Genomic DNA, 12,038 nt, shown 5'->3' with positions numbered 1-12,038 from the left:
GAAAGTTTTTTGCAGCTTTCTCAGTAATATGTGAAGTTGTAGGAGGTGATCTTTTTTTTTTCTTTCTTTTTTTTTTTTTTTTTTTGGTCTCATTTTATTTTCCCTTGACACTTCAAGAATAAGCAATACAAATCCTTTGCTGTCTGGGAAGCTGGAAACCAGATCTGCTTCTCACCTAGGTGAGTGCCTATTGCTGATACTTTCCTTGCATCTGACCTGGCTGATAAAGTGTTTCTTTGCAAAAATGAAGCCCATAGAGAAGGTGGGACTGGACAAACGTTGCTTAGATGTGACTGTGAGATGTTCTCTTTGCTGGCAGAGCTATGGCGTCCTGCTGCCTGGTTTGTGGGCGAGTGTTGGGGCTAGCGATGATGCAGATTTGTGTTTGGGATGGGGTCTGGCTTTGCTTGGCTTGCTTCAAGGAGTTCACCAGGCCTGTGGATCCCAACAGTGCTTGCAGTAGGCAGAGGTGCGGATTCCTTACAGGGCTCTGAAAATCTCGCTGTTGGCTTTAGGTTTCCACAGCATCTGGTAGGTGCTAGAAGTCCTTCCACAGGCCCTTGGCCCCAAGGGACAATCCTTGCTGTTAGGATTATCCTTTCAACCCCGTTTGTTCCCTTTTCACCCTCTACCATGACATGTCCCCTCTGGCACCACTCCCTCCCACACTCCTCCCGCTCCATCTAAGCTCACCGCAGGGCCCGTGTCCCTGCTCTGTCTCCCCTATAATTTCCTTGGGATCCCACAATCTGGGAAGCTGTCCCTGGGAACCTTCCCACGAGCTCCGTTCTTAGAAGCCCTCTGTGCTTTGGTGTCTCCAGCTGATGATTTGTGCTGGTGAAAACTGGACGCAACCTAATTCCCTGCTCTGTGTTGGTTTCTCACCCTGATGCCCTCCGGAGGGGCAAACCCCTATCGAAGACAGCAGTTGAGCTGCTTTAGTTGATCAGCAGCATTTCTTGCTTCGTTTCAGGGGTGTTTTCCCCCAGGGGTCCCTCCACCCCCAGAGGCAGGGCAGTGCAGGCAGCTGCCCCCAGGGGGGAGATGTTTTTGCTCCCCCCCTTCCTAGGAGGGGGAAGCGAGAGGAGAGCAGCTGGGAGATGAGGAAACGAGGAGTGCTGAGGCGATGGGAATGTCCCGCTCATCTGCGCTCTTCTAAAGAGGGTTTTTCTCTTTTTTTGCAATGCCATGGGAGGTGGAAGTGAAAGGCAGAAGGAAGTTGCTGGGGCTGTGGAGGAACACAGCTGCTCTGGAGAAGTGCTGGCTGAAGGCTACAGAGCCCCCCCCCAGCCTGCCTGGGTGCTGCCAGGGGAGGTGGAGGCATGTCCCAGCCCTGGGCTGTGCTGCTGCCCCGTGTGCCGGTCTGGCTGCTGGTGGCTCCAGGCAGCAGCAATGTGGGGGCAGAGGGGAAATAGATAAATAAATAAATAAAAACAAAGGCCTGGTTAGGGCTATTTCTGCATGTGCCAAGGCAGGGATGGTCCTGGTAGCATCCTGGGCATCATTAACCTGTGCTGCAGAGAAGCAGCAAGCAGTGTTTGGGATCGGCCTTTTCTTGGCAAACACCCTTGGGGTATTTGGCACGTGGACGTACTGCATCAGCAATGTTGCGTTCTCTCAATTAGCGTATTTCCTCCCAAAACACAAAGCAGATGGGTGCATGTGGCCCTTCAAGGCAGAGCTGTCCTCCACAGGAGCTCTTTTCAGGGCTGGGGCATCCCAGCAAAAAATAAATAAATAAATAAATGAGAGCAAGTAAGAGCCTTCTCAAGGAGATTTAAGTATAAAAAGGGAAAAAAAAATAAATGAGTGTTTTCTTATTGAACATTTCTGGGAATGTGCAGACTCCCTTGTTTACTTTTTTATAATAATAATTTGTGCACTTTTGGTGGCTCCAGTTCAACAAAATAATTAAATGTGTGCTGAAGTCCAGTTAGGAAAAGTACAGCTTTTAAGTGTGTGCTTTGTGTCCGAGGCCAGGCAGAGCGGGGCAGTGGCTCGAGCGCCGTCGAGTAGCTGCAGCCAGCTGTGCTGCAGGATGACCCCTGAGGGCAGGGGGAAGCCACCCACACTCTGTTAGGGATGTGCTCCCTGCTCTGCCGAAGTTCTCCTTGCTACATGTGGCTTGCTGGAAGCCATCGCACCTGCTGGCTGCTGCCTCGGAGGGAGGGCAAAGGAAAATGCCGGGTGAGGTTAGCGCTGGGGAAGGGTGGGCTCGAAGGAGCCATCGGGGTCAGAGGCAGCCAGCTGTGGCTCAGGCAACACGTGTGGTTTTCCTTTGGAGTGCTTTTTGGTGACACATTTGAGAGACTTTGCAGAAATCTGTAAAATCCCTTGAAGAAAAATATCTGATGGTACTTTGCTAATGATGCCTCAATGTTTTGTAATGTTTTTGAGTAAGTGCTTTGCAGAAGTTCAGCACTGTTCCCCAGAAAGGTCACCTGGTGTGAACACAGAGTGGTGGCAGGTATCCAGTGAGCCTGCATGGCATGGGGGCATCCCCTGCAGAGGCAGCCCAGCCCTCCAAAGGAGCCATTCCTTCCTACTGGGAAGGAACGTGGCCATTCAAGACACTGGAAAAGTCCTTACAGAGTTCACAAGTGGGCCTAGGCACGTCTCTTTCCTGGGATGCTTACCCTTGACGTGTCTGTGGTTTTTCACAGGTTGGCTTCTCCTAGGCTTCGAGCTTGCAGCCTGTCTCCTCTCTCTTTTCAGTCAGTTCTTTCCAATGGGACTTTGCCCGACTTCTGAAGGCACACCTGTTTTTTCCATACACCACTTGTGTATCAAGCTCTGCTATTTGTGACAAATGCAAAGCTGGTTATATTTTGACCGTTGCTTTTGGTGGAGAATCAAGATCTCCGGTTTGGAAAATAATTGTGCAGAGCCTGGAGGCCCTCTGAGGGTGATCATTGAATTTTTGGTTTGTGGAGGCACGGCGATGAACTCAGATTTCAGGACTTGCTTCGGTCATTCTGTGTAGATCTTCTAGCATTCTGCTTTTGGTTTAAAGGGACCTATTTCAGTGACCATTAGGTCAAAAACTGTACACCCTGCAAGTATTGCAGCATTGTTCACATACATACAACACTCCTGGAGCTGCTGGCCTCCATAATGAGCCTGAGGATTGCTCTGCAGAGAGGTGAAGTGACGGTCACAGCAGTCCTGACCTTATAATTCAAGCTCATTTTATCACGCTAGTCTGAGGAGCTGCTGTAAGCAGTAGGCTTCCTACTTTATATACCCAGCACGGTGTGTGTGCTCCTAGCAGTGCTGTCCGTAGCATTCCTTGCTTTGGGCACTGGTCAGGCTCACACGGTGGTGTGCCTTCCAGCTTGGGGCATCTGGGCACCATGGGGCTGGCCAGGGCATCCTACCAAGTCTGGTCCTACAACTGGACAGGGAACAGATCCTCAGCCTTCTTATCCTGCAGACCCCAGACTGCTTAGATAAAACACTTACAGACGTGTCTCTGACAGTGGTGCGTCCATCCCCATGCTCAAAGAGGGACCCGATTTTGCAATCTTGGTTCACGTGTATGACAGCGACTCGACCCATTAATCACCCGCACGGATGTGAACTGGCACCAGCAAGTAACTAAACGAGCACAAGTGGCTGGTTCCTTTCCTTAGCTCGTAACTAAAGAGCAGGAAGAAATGGGATAAACAAAGCAAAGCCGCAGAGCAGTCACGCAAGGCAAAGGGAACCGAGGAGCATCAGCAGAAAGCGCTCTGGGACAGCAGCAGCTGCGAGCACTTGAGGGTCAGGAAGCGCTGCTCCTCACCAAGCTCACGGCACGACTGGGTACGGCCGGAAACAGGCTGGGGGCGAGGCGCTGCTATGCCTTTCATTTGCTCAGCAGATTTTTCTCTTTTTATGTAAAACCAGCAAATGGGGAACTTAGCTACTTTTCTCGTAAGATAGTTTGACTGCAGGATTGTTTGTTTTCTTGTGCTGGGCTGTTTTTACCTCCTTGTGCTGCTGTTACCCTGAAATCTGGGGAAACAGTGATAAAATGGTGTGTGCTCCAAGCTTTTCTGGCATCCCTGTGAAGCTACAGAAGCCTGAGTTGAGTTACAAAAGAGAGGACTGAGCTGGGTTAGCTTGGGGTCTCTGTAGCAAGTGCCAGTGCATCCAGGACCCCCAGGACTGGCAGCACTGCACCAGGGGCTCACGTGCAGGGTCTGGCCGGCTGCTGCATTGACATACACAGGAACGAACCCTTTCTCTAGGGGGGAAAAAAGTGTCTGCAGAGAGTCTCACAGAAGAGACGGGGCTGGATGAGGATGTCCATCCCACCTGTGTGGGGGTGACCCAGGGGAGATGTCACAGGAGATTCTTGCTCACACCCCAGCAAGAAGCCGCTACAGCCCTGTCTCAGACCCGCTCACCTCGGGCAAGGTGTGAAAGCGAGTGCGCAGGCCCATGGCTCACTGGTCCCTATGTCCCTCGTGGGCCCTTACAGCTTTGCCATGCTGCCAGGAGCTCAGATCAGCCCCGTTCACATCCATGCTGACCCTGAGCCATGGCAGAGCTGTGCAGGCTCGGGCACGGGCCTGTGCTGGGCCCAAAACTCCTGAGGCAGGCTTGGCAGAACGCCTGCATGGTGCTCACAGAAAGAGCCGTGAGGTGCCAGCCACCACTGGCTGCATGGCCACTGCCACCGTGTAGCTGTGTCTGTCTTTTGGGGAGCCCCCCATCTTTAGGGAGGTAGAAACCAGGTGGTCTGGGGGAAAGGAACATGCTGACGTGCATCTTTGAGTAATCTGCCCCCATGAAGTACCTTCACGGTACAAAATGCAGCTTCGCTTCCAGCTTAGCAATTTCTGAAGCAATACCATTGACTCTTTGTTTATTGGGTTTTCTGACCCCCCTGAGTGAGCTGGCTTGTTGGGAAGCTGTGTCCCTCTTCCTCTGCCTGTCACCAAGGGATGGCACTGCGGGTCAGAAGTGCCTGGTCAGGATGCTGTGTGCCCACTGCGTAAAGCCTTGTGGAAAGCAAGGTGATGCTGAGATGTCTGGGGGCTCTTTTACTGACCAGAGCAGTCCAGTTCGCACTGGAGCCTTTTAAAAAAATGCTGAGCGTGGGGGTGTGTGTTTCTGCCCCGCACAGCTTGGGGATGCTGCAGGGCACTGGGGAGCCAGGGAAACGCAATGAGTAACCCTCGGAGTAGGTGGTCCCAGGCCTGCAGCCCAAATGTTCCTCCCAAGCTACTATATCTGGACACCACAAGCGACTGACTTCACTCTCCTGGTTGAAAACAGGCCCCCTAAAGCTTCAGCCCTGGCTGCTGATGCTCGCCCAGCAGTGACCCTCGCCTCCTGTGGCACGGGGGCTGCCCGCGAGCTGGGGGCTGTGGAGCCATGTAGCTCCCTGCCTAATTATAACCAGATCCCCCTAGAAATGTCTGCTGAAATATTTATAAATACCATAGCCAGCAGCTGCTAATGCCAAACAGGAAATTTTAAGCTGAACAAACTTTTCCACGTTTCTAAGTGGGAAAAGTAAACTGTAGCTAAGATTTTTTTTTTTTTAATAATAAAAAAGTCTAAATAGCAACAGGCTTCCACCGCTCCATAGTCTCAAAACAGTTCATGATTCTTGAAGTGTTGGTCCCTTCCAGACAGCCCATTTTCTCTGTGCCGTATGTCTGCACGGTGATATGGAAGGAGGTTATAAAAAATAATAATAAAAAAAAAGCTGTTATGTCAATGTTAGCAGTTGTGCTGTATGATGTGACAACTGGATAATGATAAAATCTTTAAGTTAGGACTCTTTGGTGCCAGAAAATGGCTTTTGGAAAGCTTTCAGTAATGGTATGTGTGTTGTACCTGCTCTCATGGTAGCTATCCATCCCACGGGACTGGCATTTTCAAGCCCTTAATGTATTTTTGAGGGAAAACAATGCAGAATTTGAATGGAAAGCAGTGAGTCAGGGATGAGGCCGGTGTGAGCAGCAGACACCTGAGGGAAATGAACTTTTTTGGGCTCATATCTGGCTCTTCATGTCTGGGGCTTTTTTCCCTTCAAGCTTTATTTTCTAGGATTTTCTTGTTTCTGCTCATTAATTATTTAATATTGAGATGATATTTTGGAGCTCTATGAAATGGAAAAATATCTAACAACAAATCTTTGTGGAATTGTTTTAAACAGCTCCTGCCATTTATGAAGTCACTAAATTCCATCTTCAGGCAAAAGGCGTTATTAAGCTTTTAAAAAGTGATTTATGTCACTTCATAGTCAAAGGTGTTGATGTAGAGATTAAATGATTCCAGTGTCCTTTCTGTATATTTTGAAATCATACTCTTCAAATCAAGCATCCTCAAAAATGAAGAGGAGAAGTACAGAGCTATAAACTGGAGTATTTATTGAAATAACCTCCTCCATCCCTGCTACAGCCTTCATATTTAGATATTTCTAAGAGTGAGAGAGTGAACTCTTATTATGGTGCAATAATGGAAAGAGAAGAGTTTTCTAAAACTTTGTTCTGATGCTGAGCCTTTATTGCTTTTAAATTCTCTTGGTAGCACATCCTCATCCACTTCTACGATTTGAATTAATTTTCTTTTGAATGAGTCAACGGTGGGCAGTGAGCTTGGCTAGAGGAGCGCACAGGCTGAGTTGCACTTCATTGTCTGGGTGTTTTTCAGTGAGCAGCATGCCTGTTAAGAGGCCAAAAGATTGTAAAAGGAAATGAACTTTTAAGGATTCCTGTAAATTCCAGCAACGAACAGCAGTGGGATCTCAGGAAGGCTTTATTAGAGTATAAAATGTGGAGCTCAGCAGCAAATTTATTAATAGAGTGCATTGGAGTAGAAAAGCTATCTGGTTCAGTCCTGGGAGGAAAGTAGAGCACCCAGGTGGGCAATGCTGGGTGCATGAGAGAAAACAGGCCTGTGCGATTGCTTTTTCTTTACTTCTATGCTGTCACTGCAGATACTACGTGGAAAACAAAAAATTTTCAGCAGCTGGAAAGATGCCGTAGGAGCCAAGCCCAAAGGTGGGGACAGTTGGATAGCATCCACAGAAATGTTCTCAGTCGCAGGGATTTTAAACAGGCTAGCTTGCTAGTTGTTTGTCACCACATAGTCCTCCAGCTCCCTTTAATGCTGAATCTCCCTCAGCATGCAGGTTTGCTAAGGTTTGTGAAGCCTGCCATGCTTGAGTGACTTTGCCCTTAAGAAGTGTCCAGAAATGTTTGTCCTGTTGCATGTAGTGAATATCTATCCAAGACCTTGCATCACCCATAAGAGAGGCTTGGTTTCTGCTTTCAGGCCCTGCCTGAGGGTACGGGCAATGCACAGACCCCCTGGCAGCTCCATGCTGAGGCACCCTCCTGCCATCCCCTCCAAAGCATCCCTGGGTTTCCTTCCCCAGAGACACCCAGCTCCCTGGGCCAGGCATGGCAGTGTGAGTCACAGGTTCTTCGTGTTCTGCTGTCTGGAACAAGTCTAACTCAAAGCAGACACTTGGTGGGAATGAAGTGTGCCTCTGAGCTTCTGCAGATGTGTAGGCAGGCAGGAGGGGCACATCATAGCAGAGAAAGATGTTTTGTGTCCATCTCCTAGTTAATGTTTGGGCCCCAAGGGTCACCAAGTGAGGCTTATGAAAGTGGTTAAGGCATTTCACTGCTGCTGTCTTTGCTCTTTCGTGTTCCCTTCAATAGAGACCAGCTGGTGTTAGGCTGGGGTGCTCAGCTGGCTTCTTCTCCCCACGTGCCTTCCTTCCAGAGCTGTGACTCTCCAGAAGCCTCAGTGATGGCTTCACCCAGTGGTAGCTCAAAGCCTTGACATGGATCTCTCAGCCATGTGTAGCTGAGGAGATGACCAAATGTCTGTTTCCCTGCTTTCGTGCATCAGTGCTGCTGGAACAGCCTCGTCCCTTTGTAGCACACTGTCCTGTCACCCGTGTTTGTGTGCAGATGTCTCTGGGGGCAGCTCCTTCACAGACCACAGGGATTCAGCAACACACGCATGTAAAACAAAGCAATTCAGCTGAGGTCAGGCACCAGGGCTGTGGCAAGGAGGAGGTTTCAACTAGTTTTGAAAGGCCATCAATAAAATCCATTTTCTGCATAGTTTAAGAAAAATCTGGCTGCCTACATTAAGCTCTAAGAGCTTTACTTTCCCCAGAATGCGATGCTGTCTGGTTTGGGGCTGCAGACTGCTTTTAAGTCTTTGCCCATCAGCTTGAATGGGCATTGCCTGACTCCTCCCCATTTTTTATTTATTTTAATATAAATGTAATGTTTAATGTAACGCCATACTTATTCTCTCAATCTTGACGTGATTGCTAGGGAATGACAGGGATACAGCAAGGCTGAGAGCCCCTTCAGGTTTTTTGGGGGGAAAAACCACATGGAAGTAGGTAACAATGTCCCAAAACCGAAGCTGACTCACTCCAGACAACAAATACTGGCTCATGAATACGTTGCCCTGCACTGCCCACTGCCAAACACAGGCTGGTTCAGTGTAAGGGATCACCATGACAGCTTGGATAGCAAGACACGAAAAAAGGAATGAGCTACGGATCTAATATTACAGCTGTCCACTGTGCTTGGGTTGTTTAAGGTAAAGGCAAACTGAAATGGCCATAAGAGTAGGAAGAAAGCAGCTGGCCACAGCCCCGCGTGCCAGGTCCCTGCTGAGGTGGCATCGCTCCACCGTGCCTTGGGCGCTGGACTTACAGCACTGGAGGAGCTGTCCTGGAATTTTTATGACATTTAGGAGAGAATTAGATCTGCTTTAGGAATTTTCCAGTGAAACCTTTCTTTGCTGGGAAATGCGGATTCGCTGAAACCATAACTTTGTGAAAAGTAAAACGAGACAAGCGTTCTCATTGTACCTAACAGCCCACCCATGGTACAAGGGATGGAGACCATCACAGCACAACTCCCACTGGAGTCTGAGAAACAGCTGCTGGTATTTCAAGCTGGATTTAGCTCGAGGAGCTCACCCACACCTCAGGTGCAGATCAGGGATACATTTTGTCCTTCCAGCGAGAGATGCAGGAGGTGTCCCAGCTCTCTGCATGAGTTTGGGAAGCTCCAAGAACAGAACATTGGGGAGTATTGGTACCAGCTGCTTGTGAGGGAAGGCAGCTGGTTAGAGAGGGATGGAGGAGAGGAATTACTACATCCTGTTTTGGGGGCTGCACTGCAAAGGATGGCTTTTTCTGTTCTGCTGTGGGCTTTAGCTGAGTCAGTCTGTCCTGCTGCAAGTGGGATAGCATCTTGAAATAGATTTTACCTACTAGGAGCCTTGATTAATCAATTAGACTCTCAGAACTGAGTCCATTAGAAAGAATAAGGTTCTGCTGCAGTTGCTCCTACTCACATCCCTACAGCAGCATGCAGCATGGGCTGTAGGATAGGACAGGAGACTTGGGAACAAAAGCAGAATGAGATTATTGTGGCCATCAGCCCAAGTTAGCAGTCTGAACACCCACGTCCTGGTAATTCTGGGCTTGTCATCAACTATGTGAATTGTGGTGCATGTACATTGCTGGGCTGACACAGCCAGGACGTTAATGCCTTTTGGTGACCTGTATGTGCTGTGCATTGGTCCAAAACAAAATATAAATACATAACATGTATTTATTAATTCTGCTTTTACAAAAGAGATCCGCCCACCAGGTATCTATTCATAGATGTAATGCTCTGTGTCTGTGAGTTATCTGCTCTTAGCCCACTCCTTCATGGAGAGAAATCTGTACCTTCTGTTTCCCTTGTTATTTCTGACCAGGACAGGAACTTGAGGATATGCAGATGTGAGCTAGCCAACAGCACAGCTGCTCACAGCCCCTCCAGTGACAGCAGTGGCCCTGCCTGCCTAGTGGCAGCTCCTGGCTTCATCCCTCCCCATCCCAACCTCATCGAGCTCTGCTGCAGACCTGGGCTTTGTGCGTGGCGTGATGCTGAAGCTCAAGCAAATGCCTTGGCTAATGTCAGCTGTGCCTCTCCATTTGGGTAAACTGCCTACATCAGTTTATGTGTACTTTAACACACCTAATATAAGTACCTGAATAAATACATAATATGATATTTTAACACCACGGTTACATCTACAGCAGATCCATTCAGGTAATAAGCGTGCGTTCATGTTAGCATGGCCTTTCAAACCATGGCACGGGGTCTGTTTGTGAGTGATTACCTGTCTTTTTGCAACTGTGTGCTTACGAGATGCAGACGTCTGTAAAGTTTTAGTCTCCCATGGCTGTAAGCACTGCTTGCTTAATACTGGCAAAGCCTCTGGAATGTGTTCTGTGCCTCATCTGCTGGATTTTAATGAGGGTTTTTTCTCCACCGCTCTACGTTTTGCACATACAGATGCCTTGCATTTTATGAGTTTTATGTAGAAAATAACCCACGGCTGTAAGGTAGTAGTATAATTCTGTCTACTCTAAACTCCATCCACATTTCTCTGGTTCTGGTAATCTGTTTCTGGAGATTAGATAGCCATGTTTCTGGCAGTCAAATATATCACAAGTGTCACACAATTACTGTAGGTACAGAGCTGCTGTCACTTGAAGCCAGCCTGTGATTTCACTTGCAAGAAGGTGCCTGTAACTGGAACCACCTGCACTCTCTAAAGCCAGGAGCTTTTTGGCTTCAACACGGCTTTGCTGAGAACTCTACTGCAATTACTTATGTGAACTAATCTGTAAAGGATGTTTTTCTGTTGTCTCTGTGTTAATTGTTTCCAGCTCATGGCATGGAAAAGTTATTGTCCCTGCGAGGCCACAGGGAAAAGGGAAAGGAGGAATGTCAAAGCAAATGGAAGGTTTGGATGAATGTAGGAGGCACTTGGGTTTTTTTGCTCTTACTCCTGCATTCATTAAGTCATGGGAACAAAGGTTAAAAAAAATATACTGAAGTCAAACTAAGTACAGCAGACTTCTGTCAGCCACAGGGCAGCTGCTAACTGTTCTGTTGCTGCAAAGCTCTTTTAAAATGGGTCACTGGGATCTCCAGGGATCTCCTGCTGCTTGGGTGTAGATCCTCAGCCTCCCTTGTGTGTCTGGTACAGACAATTGGCTGCGTTAATGGCATTTGTGGCAATCCTCTCTTCCCAGAGATCCTGCGGACAGACTTGCTGTCCTAGGGTGGCTGCTCTGGGATCCTGGGGCTTCCCCAAGCCATCTGGCTGCTCTCAGCAGCCACCAGCGCACAATGTGGCCACCAGTAACTTTCAGCCCAAGCATTCAAATGTTGGGAGCCACGTGGAGTATCTTTGAAGCTACTTCAGGCTGACTTGTCCAGCACAGCCATGTCCTAGTGTGAAGAGGTTGAAGTGTAGCTGAGCTACTGGTGTTTGAGCCTCTGACTACAGAAAGAAGGCCGAGTCCTCAGCTTTGCTGAGCATCCATGGCGCTGACTGTTCACACTCACTTTTTCCTTAAGCTTCAACATGGGAAATATCCGTGGATGCACTCATGGCACTTGAGCAAAAAAGGCTCTGTACACGGAGCCTGATGCTTGGAGAACTCCCTGTTCTTGAGGGGTGTTGGAAGCCGTGCCCAAATTCCCTGTGTCTCTGAAGACTTCAACCATGCATGTCAACGCTAGGATCTGAAAGCAGCTGCACTGAAGAAATGTTCCCAGATAAAAATGACTCATTAGCAGGGCCTGGGCTGAGGCCATGATTATTTTGAATCAAACACCACTTGTCCCTTCTCCAGCAGCCGGTCTGTTCCAGAGAGGCTACCCGGGATAGATGACCTTTGTTCATTAACACATGGGCATCCCTCCCCAGCAGTAGCTTTCACATGCAGAAATTACTCACTTGACATCCAAATATTAATGGAAAATGTCTTTTTAATGCTGAAAGCTATTCCATCCTTGCACTGATGTCCAAACCATAGCCTTTTGGATGTGCTTCTGGCATGCTGCTGCTTTCTCCAAAGAAACTACCTCCTGCAAATTGTATGTGGTTAATTGGAAAGGAATGCCTCTCTGAAGCACTTAGATCATGAAGGTGCTTCATGCAAACTGCAAATTGTAACACCAAATAAGCTAGAACTGGCTCTTGCTTTTTGG

At 48.4% G+C, this 12,038-nt stretch overlaps 1 long non-coding RNA gene across 1 annotated transcript in view; it reads left to right on the top strand.

Annotated features, from left to right (window-relative positions):
* The first annotated feature begins 40 nt into the window (after positions 1 to 40).
* LOC118173681 overlaps positions 41 to 12,038 on the top strand; it is a 36,220-nt gene continuing 24,222 nt past the window's right edge. Inside the window, exon 1 of the long non-coding RNA XR_004754345.1 lies at positions 41 to 179. This is a non-coding gene — a long non-coding RNA (uncharacterized LOC118173681). The remainder of the gene's footprint in view (positions 180 to 12,038) is intronic.

The sequence above is a fragment of the Oxyura jamaicensis genome, chromosome 13 (genome assembly GCF_011077185.1).
Source record: "Oxyura jamaicensis isolate SHBP4307 breed ruddy duck chromosome 13, BPBGC_Ojam_1.0, whole genome shotgun sequence".
In the NCBI taxonomy this organism is placed as follows: domain Eukaryota; kingdom Metazoa; phylum Chordata; class Aves; order Anseriformes; family Anatidae; genus Oxyura; species Oxyura jamaicensis.
The sequence above is the reverse complement of the archived record's forward strand: the minus strand, read 5'-3'. Positions and strand labels throughout refer to the sequence as shown.